Below are 16078 nucleotides of genomic sequence, written 5' to 3'. Positions count from 1 at the left end.
CTGCCCTTCCCCCCACTTGCATGTTCTCTGTCAAAAATACACTTTTTTTTAAAAAAAAGGCAACTCAGAGGACTTTATGAAGAAAATATAAAATATTGATTTGGGAAGTCCTAGAGAACAAAAGGTAGGACCAGCAGGGAAAACTTACAGGGAGAAATTTCAGTTAAGTTTTCTAATTTATGTCTTAAAGATTAAAAATTAAACAGCCTTTGTTAAGTAGTAAATTTCCTATCATTGGATGTGTTCAAGGAGAGACTGATGATCATGTAACTTTGGGGAAGGGGGTGGCTTAGATGACTTAGAATCTGGTTCCACCCGGCATTCCCAGAAATTATAAAGTATTAGACGGCACCACAAAGTGATAATAAGGTAAAATATTAAATGAATTTTGCAATGTTTCCACAATCATTCAAATAAATACTGACTGCTTGTTACATTGTCAGGCACTGTGGTTGATAATGGACACTATGTTTGTATCTATGATCATGAAGCTTTACAAGCCGGTGGGAAAGACAGACATGTATCGAGTAATATACAAACAAATGTAAAATGACATGTATAACACACATGGTAAAGTGCAAAAATGAGGGAGATCTGAATAAAGTTCCTGAGGAAATTATGCTCGAGGATAGACCTCAAAGTCATAAAATGTATATGATTTTACTAAAAAGAGATGAAAGGGAAAAGCTTTCCAGGCAGAAGGAACACCAGCAGGAAAGACCTTATAGTTAGGGGAGCATGACTGATACAAAATGAGTCCAAAAGTTACCAGGTACCACATAAAAGAGCTTTGTCTTCATCCTAAATTCAATGGGGGAAATGACCAGAGCTGTGTATTTAGAAAAGATCGATTCATTCTGGCTGCACTGAGGAGAATGGACTAGGGCTTAGCCAGAGTGGATGCAGGTAGACCAGTTGGAGGTTATTCCAACAGTCCAAGAAAGAAACCATAGCAACTCAGACATAAGTGGTAAAGGTGAAATGAAGAGGGCAAATTGAGTTTAGAGAGTTAAATAAACTTTCTAAAGGATTTGGTGGCACTGAAAGATGAAAGTTTCTAAGAAACCAGATGAAATGGTGGTACCATTCACTGAGGTGAGCCAGAGCTGAACAGGACCAAGTTTGATAAGGGAATTTCATTTTGAGAAGTGCTTCTGAAGCATTCAAGAAATGCCAACTGGACCATTGGATATAGGGTTCTGAAACTTCACTGTAGGCCGAATCTGAGTGTGCATATTTACATGGAACAACTGCACAGACTTTTATCATTAAGGGAAACCAGTTATTGTTACAAAGTAATCAATTCTCTTAAAAAAAAATTTTTTTAACATTTATTTATTTTTGAGAGAGAGAGAGAGCACGAGCGGGGGAGGGGCAGAGAGAGGAGACACAGAATCTGAAGCAGGCTCCAAGGCTCTGAATTGTCAGTACTGAGACCGACACAGGGCTCGAACCCACAAACTGTGAGATCACGACCCGAGCTGAAGTCAAACACTCAACTGACTGAGCCATCCAGGCGCCCCAGTAATCATTATTCTTAAAAAAAGATAATTTCAAAATCATGCTAACCTAAAAGACAAGAATCACTACTGTACTCAAAGCCCTAAATCACTACTAAACAAAGATTACCTATTTAAAGGGCACTGGATATTTGGATATATACCACTCTCTGGCTACAAAATGGATTTCTTCAGAATAAAGACAATTCATCTTGGTGGACTCTCAACTTAGAATTAGCTACTGTTCTCAAGTATTTTGGACACAAAAACTGAAAACAAGTTTAACAGGCAATAAGTTTGTACGTATTATTCTCAGATTTTCTACCTCTCGCTGTCTGGAAGACATTGATTTAAGCATCTTTTTTTCAAAAAAAATTTTTTTGATGTTTATTTTTGAGAGAGTGTGAGGAGGGGAGAGGTAGAGCGAGAGGGAGACACAGAATCCCAAGTAGGCTCCAGGCTCTGAGCTGTCAGCACAGAGCCCAACATGGGGCTTGAACCCTCGAACCAGGAGATGATGACCTGAGCCAAAGTCGGATGCTTTAACCAGCTGAGCCACCCAGGCGGCCCTGACTTAAGCATCTTAACTGTCAGGTATAGTTTTTCTCCTAAAAAAGATTCTAATCTTCAAAGTAAAAGGGAAGAGAATAAACAAACCAAACTTTTTTCTTCTGACACACACTTCCACAGGCTTTACACTATACTTGCTTGAAAAAGGACTAAATTGCTTTGGACATTAGTTGCCATAACTAAGGAACTATTTACCCTAGGTTTGTTTTCCATTTTGTATAAAATACAAAAAGCAAACCAACTACCAGAGGGATTAAAGACAGACCTAAATGAGAAGGCAGGAAAATTGGGTTATGTTACCAACTGCAAAGAGAATCCACTGTATAAAATCTTTAAGGAAGTTAACTTTGAGAAAAATCATTTTACATAAAATTAGTATTATATATACCATGTACTTCACTGAGGGGAAGCACAAATGAGATTATGTAGCATTTTATATTTGTACACATATTTAATTTTATATGTACAAAATCTTTTGAAATCCCCATAATGCTTAAAAACCCAAGTATTAATACTTCTGTATTATACTACTGATGCTACTAATATCTAATTTGTTCTCAATAAGAACAGAAAAACTCAGAAGGTCCCAGGGTAAAATAAAAGAACCAATAATATATTGAGATGAACTTGTTCACTTCAGAAACTACCTTGCAAATAGACATCTTAGCTCAGGAAGTATGAGAGCAGGGTGGAGAAAAAACGAATTATTATGTGAATGAAATTGAGGTTAACCCAGGATTTAGCTTTCATTCTTCACTAAGTAAGCTTTCACAGGCAAGCCCTTTCGCCCTTACTCCAAGTTATCCTTACCTCAGCAAAACCACACAGAACACGAAACAAACAGCAAGCATTTTCTGAACAAATTTGAATTTGGAGAGAAACTTTTAAATATCTTTAATATTTCATTAAAACAAACGGATTTACAACTGCTGCACTAAGAATATTTCAGGGCAAAGATAAACAGATGAATTAAATATCCTCAGACATTTTTGGTTCAAAACAATATGCAGGGTATAATTCCATTTATCATATACAGTATGTGCATGCACATACATATACCCCTAAAGGAATATCTAAGACTAAAATATTATTCATTATCTTTGTATTTTTGTACATTTTTGTAAATTTGAACAAATTTTTGTAAATTTGTATGTATATTTTAAATTTTCTTCTTTTTGCTTTCTTACAATGAACACATATACATACCTTTTTACTTTAAGAAGATACCAGATTTATTAACATGTCATAACAGAGACTCAGAATTAATTTTAGAAGGAATTTTTATTCAGAAGAAATTTTAGATATCATTTCTATCCTCTTCATTTTTCAAGTGAGACAACAGGCCCAGTGAGGATAAATAACTTGCCTGCCCAAAATCTGACAGTGAGTCCTTAGGGCCGTAATTATATCATCCATGCTTGTGTGTGTGTGTGTGTCGGGCGGGGGGGCGCGAGGTTATAAAAGTTAACACATTTTCACTAAAGATAGTTTGAAAGTTACAAGAAAAAAGATGAAAATCACCGATACGCTTATAAATCAAAGATAACCATTTAACTTGAAGGGTTTTTTGGGTTGTTTTCTTTGTTAAATTGCTCACTACAAAAATTATTTATTTTCAATATAGAAAAACTTTTAAAATATAGAACCAAAAATTAAGGAAGAAAAGACAAAAATTTTAACATTCCGTTATATAACTGGTGATGTCAGAATCATTACTTTCTTAGACTTAGTACCTGAAGCCAGTTTTGGATCAAAAGACTACTTCTGTGATGGCATTTTTATTTAGCAAGCCTTGGTTGGTTCTTTAATTGGTGGGTTATTTTTATGTAGGGGCTAAGAATTTTATTTCATAATTGTTTAATAAAAGACAAAGGACTAGGGCACCTGGTGGCTCAGTCAGTTCAGCGTCTGACTTCGGCTAGGGTCATGATCTCACGGTTCATGAGTTCATGAGTTCGAGTCCCACCTGGGGCTCCCTGCTGTCAGCCTGTCAGCACAAAGCCTACTTCTACTTCGGATCCTCTGTCCCCCTCTTTCTGCCCCTCCCCCGCTTGCGCTCTCTCAAAAGTAAATAAACATTTAAAAAAAGTATGTTTCTAAACAACAACAAAAAGAGACAAAGGACCAAAACGCAGCAAACAAAGGATAAGATAAAATACTCCTTGGGGCGCCTGGGTGGCTCAGTCGGTTGAGCATCCAACTTCAGCTCAGGTCACGATCTCGCCATCCATGAGTTCGAACCTCGCGTCGGGCTCTGGGCTGACGGCTCAGAGCCTGGAGCCTGCTTCCGATTCTGTGTCTCCCTCTCTCTCTCTGCCCTTTCCCCGCTCATGCTCTGTCTCGCTCTGTCTCAAAATAAATAAACGTTAAAAAAAAAAATACTCCAATTCTATTTAGGAATCTTATCTGTAGGGTTAGTGACTATAAAGATAATCCACATACACAAGCTAATTACAAGTTACAAGCACACATTTTCTATGCTTAAGATTACCCAAAATATTTATTCATTGCTTTCTTGCATTTACCAATACTTCTATAGGGTATTCTATAAAAAATTGCTGGCATTGGGTCGCTGGATGGCTCAGTCAGTTAAGCGTCACTCTTTGGCTTAGGTCCTGATCTCATGGTTCAGGAGTTCGAGTCCAGCATCTGACTCTCTGCTGTCAGCATGGAGCCTGCCTTAGATCCTCTGTCTCCCTCTCTCTGCCCCTACCCCAGGTGTGTGCACACAACTCTCTCTCTTAAAAATAAACAACTCTTTTAAAATAAATAAATGAGCACTTTAGAAAAACATTGCTGGCATTAATTATAGAAAACACGTGAGTTATGAACAAATATAAAAATAAGCTAATCAAACTAATAAGCTACTGAACCACCATCAACTCAATTTGCAAGACATCAAAAAAAACTATTTCACCTTTACCTTGTCCTTTTAAAATTCCTACCTTCTATACACTTTTATTTTTTTAATGTTTTTATTTATATATTTGAGAGACAGAGAGAGAGAGAGAGTGCAAGCGGGGGAGGGGGCAGGGAGAGAGGGAGACAGAATCTGAAGCAGGCTCCAGGCTCTGAAATGTCAGCACAGCGCCCGACGTCGGGCTCAAATCCACAAGCCCTGAGATCATGGCCTGAGCCGAAATTGGACGCTGAACCAACTGAGCCACCCAGGCGCCCCACCTTCTATATTGTTTATAAAGCACATAAATGTATTAGGACAAGAGCACAGGAACATCATTTATAAATAAATGTGATTCAGAATGTGAGCTCAAAATTTTACTTGTAAGGATGACAATCAAAAGTTGGAGATCACTGGGCCATGTGGGTGGCTGCCAGCTAAGCCTCTGACTCTTGATTTCAATTCAGGTCATGATCTCATGGTTCATGGAATCAAGCCCCAGGTCAGGCTCTGCACTATTAGATGGGATTCTCTCCCCATCTCTCTGCCACTCACTCATGTACACGTGCACATGCACGCACTCTCTCAAAATAAGTTGGAGATCACCCCGAACCTAGGGCCTAGATAACAAAACTGTCTCCTGATATCAAAGATCCAAAAATTATAGAGGAAGAAAGTAAAAATGACCAGTTATCTAAAATTTTAGAATGAAATAATTTTGGAATAAATAAGATCTAATATGGAACATTATTAAAAATTTGCCTAAACTTCTGGGGCGCTGGGTGACTCAGTCGGTCAAGCATCCAACTTTGGCTCAGGTCATGATTGGTTTGTGAGATCGAGCCCACATGGGGCTCACTGCTGTCAGTGCAGAATTTGCTTCAGATCCTCTGTCCCCTTTTCTCTGCCCTTCCATAACTGTCATACTTCTGAAAGACCCTATAGGGGTCCAATGGTATTTTCATTTCATGGTCAGAAAAATTAAGCAAGGAGAGAATTTCTTGTCCCAAATGAGTGGACTGAAACATTTGTGCATTTTAGAAAATTTCCAAAGTACAAGCAACTCCCAACTTAAAAAAATTTTAGTGCAATCTATGAACCAGTTAGATTTCTTTCAAAACTTATTTTCTCTTTAGAATAGTAATTTGAGGGGAGCCTGGGTAGTTCAGTCGGTTGAGTGTCTGACTTCAGCTCAGGTCTTGATCTCACAGTTCGTGAGTTCAATGCCTGCATCGGGCTCTGTGCTGACAGCTCAGAACCTGGAGCCTGCTTTGGATTGTCTCCCTCTCTCTCTGCCCCTCCCCCGCTCACACTCTGTCTCTCAAAAATGAATAAACATTAAAAAAATAAAAATTAAATAAATAAAATAAAAATAAAATAGTAACTTGATCTCTCACAAAGCCCATTGTATATAGTGCATGAATAGATAGTCATATACTAGTGTGAATCCTGGAGTATAAAACAACAACAACAACAACAACAACAACAACAACAAAAACAAAAAACCCAGAAAACAAAACAAAACCCCAAGGAATCCAGAAGACTTGGCAAGATTCTGAAACTGGTGAAGCTTTGCTTTGACATTCCTCCCACCTTCCTTCTGGTGCTCGTAGTCCCATCTCCTAGAGGTGCCTCAGATCTTCCCAAAGTTCCTCACTTGAGATACTCACTCAAAATTTCTTCCCCTTGGTCTGTCCCAGTCAATCCGGTTAACTGATTTCAGACAACTAACACAATAAATATCTGACTGAATTACCAATACTGAAAAGGCCTTTGACTTTTCTGTGTGTCAAGAATGCTTTGAGAATCTCAGAAAAGTTATGGACCCTCTCCCCAGAAAAATCACACACACATACAAAATTTTTCATACAATTTCAAGAGATCAGGGTTACATGGCCAAAATATATCCATAAGTCCCAGAACTATAAAACCCAGGTTAAAATACCTCTGCACTTAACATGTAAATATTATAAAACCTCAAAACTTTTCAAGAGGAATTTGTATTTTAAGAGACTATAAACTCAAACATACTATACACTCAAATCTATAAACTCCATTATTTTTTTTAATGTTTATTTATGACAGAGACAGAGCGTGGGGGGGGGGGGGGGGGGGCAGAGAGAGAGGGAGACCCAGAATCCGAAGCGGGCTCCAGGCTCCAAGCAGTCAGTCAGCACAGAGCCCACATGGGGCTCGAACTCACGAACCACGAGATCATGACCGGAGCCAAAGTCGATGCTTAACCAACTGAGCCACCCAGGCACCCCAAATCTATAAACTCTGTTAGAATTTAAGTTTCCTCCCAAAGCTTTTATACTGTAATTCCCGTAAGAGAAGGGGAAGAATAGGACCTATTTCTAAGCATGGGTCATCTATTAAATCGGGTTTTATAAGCCTTACCCCCTGTATTCAATAATGCTCCAGAAATCTATTGTGTTTAAACTATCATGATTCCTGGCAAAACAATACACATGCATACACACACACACACACACACACACCTTTTATCTCTGAAAATTCCTTTTATCTCTGAATTGCCAAATCCAGTTTTCACCCTAATGAGCTCTCTGTAGTATTTCAGGTTGCTAAATTCCCCATTAAAATTCCCTTACCCTCTAGACTCAGCTTCTTCAACCCCATACTATTTATCTTACCTCTTTAGCCATTCTTTTTCAACTTCCTTCATAAGCCCCTCTTCTTCCACCTGACCTACAAATGTAGCTGCTTGGCAAGGTCGCCCTTAGTCTTTTCTTCAGTCCTGATTTTATACTCTTTGGCAATTTCTAGATGACATTATGCTAATGAATACAAATCTCATAATTGATCCCCACTTCCCTTTCTGCGCCAGCCCAAATCTGTCAATAGGGACCTATATGACATATCTCGATTCCCACATTTAGAACCATACCCTATTACCTTCTTCCTCAAATTCTGTTATTCCAATACATTCCCTATCTTAATTAAAGGCATCATCATTCATTAACGAACTCTAATCTTTGAACTCCCCCATGCTGTTCCCAATCAGGTCACAACAACCTCATCAGCTTCATTTCCCACTACTCCCTAAGTACAGAAAAGTCTACTGGCTATTTCTCAGACTATCAATGCCCTTCTCCTAGCCTCTTCTCCATCAGGCGAAACAGCGACTCACCTTTCCAAGCCCTACTTAAAGATCTCCTACATGAAGTCTTCCCTAACCTCACTTTCTACTTGCATCACTCACCCTCTCCCTCTATAAATCCCACACCAATTTTTCTTTACTTCTCAACATGCTATATGAATGGATAGTTGAGCCCTTATCTTCCTCCCCTAGTAGAAAAGGCCAGTGGTTTATATGTTACCGTAGCACTTAACACGTGCCTGGAATAAAGTAGGTCTTTGATCAATGTCTGGTGAATGAATGGCAAAACTCCAAAGTGAGGACATAGTTAAGGTTATTTCTCAATGGAGGGTATGCCCCCTTTTGAACATAAAACAATAATTAAGTCCCCTAGTCCCTCACTCCCCATTTCTAGTCTACTGCTTAGTTTTAAGCAAGGTTTCATGGGGACATTTCCTCACTTCCTCTTGTTCTTTGTAGGGTTAGCTGCCAGCCTAACCACATTAGCATTCAGGAGCAGCAACAAAACAGACTCTCCAAGTTCTAAAAAGCAAAGACTTTACAATTACCAATAGTAAAATACAAGCTCCTTTTTAAAAATAGTCTTAACGTTTATGCATACAAATCTCATTCTTCAAGATTCTGAAAAAGGTTTGGCATAGTTTATCCAACAGGCACCATTTAAGAGTTCTTAAGAAAATGTCCACTTGTCCAACTATCTCAACCAAAATTTACACATTTATAACCATAGAAATCAGCATGCATGAATTAACCTAAATAATATGCTTATATACTACACTATAAATAGTAGTCTAAGTCACCAGATGACCCATACATAATTAGCTCTTTTAGCTTCTTTTAAAAATACATGTCCAAAATTCCAGTGATCATCCCAATCTATAAGACTAGATTCTTTTATCAGTATCACCCTTTCTCCCTCTTCTCCCCACCAACTTTCACACACACACACACACACACACACACACACACACACACACACACCCCTACCTCCCTTAACAGACCTGGTTTCCTCAAGAAATGATCGGATAGCTTAGGAGCAGTTTGATAAGGCAGGCTACACGGTCTGGGATTCTGGAGAAGATTCCATATGATACAATTATCTTCTAAGAGACTGCTGTTGGTGACAGAATACAGATTTGCCTCAAGAGATCACAAATGTGGTAGACCTGCCATAACTGTCCCCTACTTTTTTTGTTTTTTGTCTTTTAAAAATATACTAGAATCTCACTCTCAACTTGTATTTCTGTCTTTTCTTCAGTTCATATAAATGTTCACATTTTAGGCATACAGACCTGGTGAAAAGACAAAAAAAAAAAAAAAAAAAAAAAAAAAACAAGATTAAAAGTGTTTGAAACTTCAGTAACTAAACTGCACTGAGCAGGGTCAAAAACTCATTACCCTAATTCTGAACTGCACTTCAGAAAAAAAAAAAAAAAAAATGTATGCTCCAAAGCATATATAATCCACTTATTTTTCTTGAGCAGTCAAAAATTCTTTTCATTTTCCAAGTTTTGTCCATATTACACCGAAATAACTTCAGACAAAGCATTCTTGTTGCTCCAGGATTAAAACTTTCCAATAGCTCAATGTGGTTGTAATCTTCTGGAAACACCTGAAATTGATTTGTTTCACCTCCTTTTACTCTTTCTCTTCCAGCCTGTTCACCTTAGGAGAATATTGATGGACAAAAGTTCTAACTGAAAAGTCCAGAAAGTCTATCCCCTAGCTAATAAGAAAGGAACTGTGATACATAATACACAAAAATTGACATGTATCCAGAGCCTCAAAAACAAACAAACAAACAACCCACCCAATGACTGGACTTTTGGTCTAAATAAGCTTAACAAGTAGGTTTCTTTTTCATTGCTGTTTTACTGAGCATTTATGGAAAACTATATTTGGGTAAGCTCAGGCTAGCTTTAACTCTCAAGAAAAACATGAAAGAACGGAGAGAAAAATCTTCTAATTTTTTTTTTTTTAGAAAATAAAAGATTTTATTTTATTGATAAAATTTTATCAATAAAATTATTTTATTTTATTTTAAGGCTGCTTTTCCAAATACAATATACACTATATACATATATACATACATAGATACACACACACACACACACACACACACACATACACACATATAATTATATAATTAATGAGCATCACACAGTCACAAACATCTAAATTCAAATATCACATTTCCTGGACTAATTACAACCCAAGAGGGTGCACTCAAATTCTTGAGGTTAGAGTAGACACTTCTGAGACTCAACAACCAGAGTTCCCACTTTAAACTTCCAGTTTTTCAGTGGCACTGAGTAGATGAACAAGCTCACTGCCACACAAAGCTGGGCTTGCCTAAAGAGGTCTGACAGGAGCTGAACACACGCAATAACTTCCTGTTCTCCAGAGGACTGGAGGGTGTGCTTCTATAGGCTGACAATTCATAGACCTTTCAAAACCCAAAAGTTATTATGTCTTTTCAAATACTCTTGAAAAAAAATTTTAATTCCAAAAATTACTGTTCATCATTATTATTCCCCAGTTATTTACTGAATATCATTATATAAGGAAAGAGGTATAAAAAAGTTAATCCCAGACCCCAAGGAGCTTAAATTTCCCTTAAAACAGTTACCCATTTGTGATTACTTCACATAAAATACTTCTCAAAGACCAACCCAGGGGTCTGGTTGAATTCACAGTACATAGGCAATGCAAATTCAGGTATTTAAATCATAGGGAGTTTGTCTTCAGCTCCCTAACAAAATTAGAGATGGATGTATACTTGCAATTCAATAAAAACAAGAAACCTATAATTTGGGGAATATACAAGAATTGGAAGGGAAACCTGAAATCCTTTCTGTATCTGGACAAGGTCTCTCATTATTTCCTGTTCTTATAGTTACTTCCTAAATCCAGAAGCTAAATTTCCTTAAAACCTGATAAGAAATCTATTTCCATGAAAACGCTTGGCTTAAGATTTTTTTTTTTTTTTTTTTTTTTTTGCTAAATAAGAAATATGACAGCTACTAAGCAAAAAGTCATTTTTTGTCATATATGTTGTGTTGGGCGGGGGAGGAGAAAGGCACACAGGATGAAATCAAAGGATTTCAAATAAGGATGTGCCAAAAAATAGTAAGCAGTATTTATTAACCTCATTATATTTTTTGTCTTTGTCATGAACCCAATCAAAAGTCACATCTAACTCCTGTCAGAAAAAAATAAAAAGTCCCTTGACACAAACAATTTTGCACACAATTTAGGACCCAATATACTGCACTACATGTGATAATTGTATGTTTCCTCTCCTGCTCATAAAACAAGGCAATTACACTCATGCGCAGATAGAACACTCATATTTTCACTACCTTATGAGAAAACATGTCAAACTAATTTCAAACACAATTCTAGGGATTCGGGATACTACTACTGAATTTTAAAAACAAATCAAACAAAAAATCCCCAGCATCTCCAAGGCCCCTCCTCCCCTCTTTCCTTGAGTGAAAAACAACCCAATAACTTACTGTTAAAAGCCAGAGTAAAAGGATTTTTTTTTTTTTAAAGGCCTGGACCAAGATGAAATAGGAAAAGGAAAAGGATCACTGTGGGCACAGATGATGCCCTGGGGAAAAAGGTGAGATGCACATACCCATTCTCCTGTGAGCACTGTCCAAGCTGACAGGTTCACTCACACTGCCTTCGCTTTAGAAGTTTCCCGATACATTGTCTCTACACACTTAAGAAAATGTGAATTTTGCTCTGACCACAGAAAGAATTAAGCACAACTGACACCAGCTCTAAAGTAAGGAATTAATATATTCTAATCTAACGCTTAAGAAGGGATGGAGTTCAGGCAACAGCTCCTCCAACTGGCTGGAGCAGATTATCATTTGAAGCCCTAAAAATACTAAGATTTTTAAACAACTCCAAGTTCTGATGGGTACAGTCAGATGCACTATGAAACTTTGGGACCAGCGGCAACGACACAACAGGTGAGAGAGGCGGTGGACATCACTGCACAGTGAGGTGGACAACATGCAGGGGCAAACCCTTGAGTTCCCCGAAAGGCTGGCGACATGAGATAATACCCGTGCACAAGGCCAAGACCCCGTCTTTACAGTGGCAACAGTTCTGTTCCTTCCGAGGGTCGCGCCACTCCCCCTCTCCTCACCCAGGGGACCACCACCCCAGGCACAGGAAGAACCGAGGCCCCTCCGCGGGCAGCATCTCAGCTGGGGAAGAAAACACAATGTCGCTCCTTATTTCTGCGTACAAAAGGACTTTGCGCCCTCCTCCTCCAACTGCCGCCGCTGCTGCCCGGGCCGCCTCCTAACTTGCAAGAAGGTGGGCAACGCGCCATATTCCAGCGTCCCCCGGTCTACCTGGGTAACAAGCCCACGCCACCCCGGCGGGAGGGAAGCTTCGGAAGCCGCCCAAGAGCCAGCCTCCTCTCCCGCAGGAGACAGCAGCTCCCGCGCCCCGGCCCAGCCCGCCGCGCCGCCCGCAGACCAGCCCCGGGAAGGGCCGAGGGGGCGAGCGGGGAGCCGCGGCTCCGGTCCCGCGCAGCCCGCCCACCTCCCGCTCCCGGCGCGCTCTCCCGGGCCTCCCGCTCCCGAGCCCGCGGGAAGGCCGGGCCCGGGCCCCGGGTTCCACGGTGGAGAGGAGGCCGCGGCCCCTAGAGCCTCAGGCGGCGGGGGAGGCCGGAACCCTGGGGCTCTCGGGAGGGCAGCGCCTCCCTCCCGAGCCCGCCAGGACGCCTGGGGCCTAGTGCGGCCTGCGCATCCTCGGGGTGGCGGTTTGACTGGGCCGGGCCGGGGCCCCCCGCCCGAGGCGGGCCGAATCCGGCGGGGGCCCAGGCCCGGAGCCGGGGGCGGCAGGGTGCAGGCTGCGGGGCGGGCCGGCCGGCCGGCGGGCGGGCGGCGTGTTGCGGCTGCGCCGGGGCTGAAATAGCTGGAGATTGCGCGGTAGGGCACTCACCTCAGAGCGGCTGCGCTACCGTGGGCCTGCGCCGTGGAGACTGCGACCGCGCCGGCTCCTCGCAGCCTCCTGCCACCAGCGGCAATGGCGAGCGCTGCCGCCTCTGCCGCCGCCGCCGCCGCCGAGGAGGGGGAGGGGAGGGAGATGAGGCACGCACGCGACGCACGGGCTCGGCTTCCCCGCCCGGCGGCCGCCATGATGGGGAGGTCGGAGCTGCCTCTGCGGGGCTGGCCCGGAGGGGGTTCTGAGCTAGGGTCCCTGCCGTTATCTTCGGCCTCCTCGGTACGCATTTAGCTTCAAAGGATTGGATGGGGCCGGGACCACGGAGGCAACTGGATTAGTTGGACTCTCGGGAGAGTGGCGCAAGCAGCCCAAGATGGTTGCTAATCTGGAAATAGTAACATTTCTCGCCCCCCCGGCCCCGAGAATTAGCACCTCCTGAATGAGCCTCGGCAATCGGTAACTAGCTTCCTCTGTTTCCTCAGCCTTGCCAGTCGGATCTACATCCTCTTATGGAATGACCTTTGTTTTCCGGTTTCAAACCCTGCCCAAGTATTTAAAAGCAGAAAATTGTGTACAAAGCAATATATTAATTTATCCGCTCATTCACTCGTTTGGCGAACATTTCTAGAGGACCCTTTATGTGCCAGTTTTGCCCTGGGCACACTGGAGATGTAGACGAAGTCCTTGCCCTCAAGGGTTTTGAAGTCCTTGCCCTCAAGGGTTTTGTACGTTGAGTGCAAGCAAGAGGGACCCCCCCCCCCAAGCAGGTGAGAGGTAAAGAGGAGTGGGTAGCAGAAAAACAATGTAAGAGACATAGAGGTAGTTTGTGTTCTTGGTTTTTAAAAGTGTGATGAGGAAACTACATGCTTCAGAAGCACTAACAATGATTACTTAAATCCTAGGCCCCAAGTGGTGTCGCCACAATCTTGGCTTGTTAGCCCAGGAACCTGCATTTTTAAAAACGCTCCTACTCACACGTCCTGATGATTCTCATGGACAGCATAATGTATGAAGCATTGCATTAAGATGCATGGTTAGTTCAGGCTATCTATCATCTCTAATCAAGACACTGCAAAAGACTTCATGATCTCCCTGCCACAGGAATTGCCCTCCCTAATCCACTCTCCACCTACAGTTTGAATGGTCTTTCAAAAAAGTAAATCATGTCATTTCCCTGCTTAACAGGTTTAATAAGATCCCAGCGCACATAAGTTAAAGCCTAAAATTCTTTGAGCTGGCTTCAGAGCCCTCCATGACCTCACTCTTGCTGCCACCTTTGACCTCATCTGCCACAGACTTCTCCCTCAGACTGCGGCCAAATTGGGAAGCTCTCAAGTCATACAAGGCAGAAAGTTCTCCCGCCTCATAATTTTTGCAAGGGTTGCTCTCTCTGCACGGAACTTGCTTCTCACTCTTTACTCCTTCTAGTCACCCGCTCAAACTTGAATAATTCCTGCCACTTCTTTTTTAAAAAAAATTTTTTTTTCAACGTTTTTTTATTTATTTTTGGGACAGAGAGGGACAGAGCATGAATGGGGGAGGGGCAGAGAGAGAGGGAGACACAGAATCGGAAACAGGCTCCAGGCTCCGAGCCATCAGCCCAGAGCCTGACGCGGGGCTCGAACTCACGGACCTCGAGATCGTGACCTGGCTGAAGTCGGACGCTTAACCGACTGCGCCATCCAGGCGCCCCAATTCCTGCCACTTCTTAAGGTCTCAACATTAATGCCATTTTTTTCTGCAAGAAGCGTTCTCCCGTCCCCCCAGTTGAGTGCTTTGACTCTTCCATCATCATACCCAGAAAATTCTGTGCTCACTTGTGCTTATTGAGCACCCACAATGTGTCAGGCCCTGTTTTTAGTCCTTTACACACATTATCTCCTTTTTCATTTAATTCCCAAGGAGGGTCCACAAGGCAGATATTACTGTTATTATTATCTCATTTTGCAGATAGAGAAACAAGGGCACGTAGAAATTACTTGCCCAAATCCAGACAGTAAGAGGTGGGGCCAGGTCTGAAAGCCATCAGCTTAACCTCAGAGTTATGCTCTTGACCATTACTGGGATTTTCGTGTTGCAGGTTGATACCCACTGATGAAGCACACAATTAACTTAGTGGGTAATGACCAAGATATCATAAAAGAAATAGAAAATATCAGAGAACACCAGACTTAGTAAGGCTCCAGTTTTGTGAAACTTTTATTTCAGATATATAAGTGTATGTACATAGGTGCGTGTATCTGTACTGAATCATGATATAAAACACATTTCGTACTAGGTTACAGCTACAAAAAGTTGGAAAGCACTGCATTACTCTTTCTCCACAGCACTTCTCAGACCATGAATTCTCTATAATCCAGAAGCTGCAGGAAGGCAGGGATTTCATCTTGTTCATGATTATACACCATGCAATGCCCAGCTCATAGTAGACCTTCAGTAAACATATAATGAGAGACCTATATGTCCACCCTCCTCAGAAATGCAAATTATTTTCTTAAGACAAATGAGCCTGTGTACCCCAGTTGCTCTGTCCAAAAGGCTTTTTATTCTGGATAACCAAAGATTCTAGAATCAGTCTTAGGAAAAAAGCAGAAAAATCTACCCTAAGAGATTAAAAGAATGGATTCCAGCAAAGTCACAATGATCAGCTTCAGCACAAGGAAGTCAAAAACTACAGATAGGATAATGTGGGAAGACAATTCTATAAGGTAAGATGTAGGTTGTAGCTGCATTAAGGAAGAGGGGATGACTTGGGGCGCCTGGCTGGCTTAGTCAGTAGAGTATTTGCCTCTTGGTCTTGGGGTTGTGATTTTAAGCCCCAAATAGAGCTTACTTGAAAGAAAAGAAAAAAGAAAAGGAAGAAAAAAAGAAAAGAAAGGAAGGAAAGAAGAAAGAAAAAGAGAAGGAAGGAAGAGAAAGAAAGAAAGAAAAAAAGGAAAGAAGGAAGGAAGGAAGGAAGGAAAGAAGAGGGGCACCTGGGTGGCTCAGTCAGTTGAGCATCCAATCCTTGATTTT

General features: G+C 41.4%; 1 protein-coding gene across 3 annotated transcripts in view; it reads right to left on the bottom strand.

Moving 5' to 3' along the window:
- NRF1 (nuclear respiratory factor 1) overlaps positions 1–13170 on the bottom strand; it is a 149208-nt gene extending 136038 nt beyond the window's left edge. For all 3 annotated transcript variants that reach the window (XM_049641832.1, XM_049641833.1, XM_049641835.1), the window contains exon 1: positions 13061–13170. The gene's annotated coding sequence lies outside the window, so the exon portion shown is untranslated. The remainder of the gene's footprint in view (positions 1–13060) is intronic.
- Between the last annotated feature and the right edge of the window lie 2908 nt (positions 13171–16078).

Source organism: Panthera uncia, chromosome A2, assembly GCF_023721935.1.
Source record: "Panthera uncia isolate 11264 chromosome A2, Puncia_PCG_1.0, whole genome shotgun sequence".
Taxonomy (NCBI): domain Eukaryota; kingdom Metazoa; phylum Chordata; class Mammalia; order Carnivora; family Felidae; genus Panthera; species Panthera uncia.
This window is presented reverse-complemented; position numbering and strand designations above follow the sequence as displayed.